Source organism: Falco punctatus (assembly GCF_963210335.1).
Source record: "Falco punctatus genome assembly, contig: scaffold_63, whole genome shotgun sequence".
Classification (NCBI taxonomy): domain Eukaryota; kingdom Metazoa; phylum Chordata; class Aves; order Falconiformes; family Falconidae; genus Falco; species Falco punctatus.
This window is the reverse complement of record NW_027660083.1, coordinates 576,766-577,973: the sequence shown is the minus strand read 5'-3', so window position 1 is coordinate 577,973 and position 1,208 is coordinate 576,766.

The window sequence follows — 1,208 nt, the reverse complement described above, 5'->3', positions numbered from 1 at the left end:
CTCTTAGGGTTAGGGTTAGGGTTAGGGTTAGACTCCTAGGGTTAGTGTTAGACTTAGGCTCTTAGGGTTAGGGTTAGGGTTAGTCTCTTAGGGTTAGGGTTAGAGTTAGCCTCTTAGGGTTAGGGTTAGACTGAGGCTCTTAGGGTTAGGGTTAGACTCAGGCTCTTAGGGTTAGGGTTAGACTGAGGCTCTTAGGGTTAGGGTTAGACTCAGGCTCTTAGGGTGAGGGTTAGACTCAGGCTCTTAGGGTTAGGGTTAGACTCAGGCTCTTAGGGTTAGGGTTAGACTCAGTACTATATATTTGGGTACTGCAGCCGCCCTTTTGGTGGAGCGCTGCTGCCATCTAGCGAAATATACTTGGGTACTGCAGCCGGCGCTGTTGGTGGAGCGCTGCTGCCATCTAGCGAAATATATTTGGGTACTGCAGCCGGCCCTGTTGGTGGAGCTCTGCTGCCATCTAGCGAAATATATTTGGGTACTGCAGCCGCCCGGTTTGTGGAGCGCTGCTGCCATCTAGCGAAATGTAATTGGGTACTGCAGGCGGCCCCGTTGGTGGAGCGCTGCTGCCATCTAGCGAAATATACTTGGGTACTGCAGCCGGCGCTGTTGGTGGAGCGCTGCTGCCATCTAGCGAAATATATTTGGGTACTGCAGCCGCCCGGTTTGTGGAGCGCTGCTGCCATCTAGCGAAATATATTTGGGTACTGCAGCCGGCCCTGTTGGTGGAGCGCTGCTGCCATCTAGCGAAATATAATTGGGTACTGCAGCCGGCCCTGTTGGTGGAGCGCTGCTGCCATCTAGCGAAATGTAGTTGGGTACTGCAGCCGCCCTTTTGGTGGAGCGCTGCTGCCATCTAGCGAAATGTAATTGGGTACTGCAGCCGCCCTTTTGGTGGAGCGCTGCTGCCATCTAGCGAAATGTAATTGGGTGCTGCAGCCGCCCTTTTGGTGGAGCGCTGCTGCCATCTAGCGAAATATACTTGGGTACTGCAGGCGGCCCGGTTGGGTGAGCGCTGCTGCCATCTAGCGAAATACACTTGGGTACTGCAGCCGCCCGGTTGGTGGAGCGCTGCTGCCATCTAGCGAAATATATTTGGGTACTGCAGCCGGCCCTGTTGGTGGAGCGCTGCTGCCATCTAGCGAAATATATTTGGGTACTGCAGCCGCCCGGTTGGTGGAGCGCTGCTGCCATCTAGCGAAATGTAATTG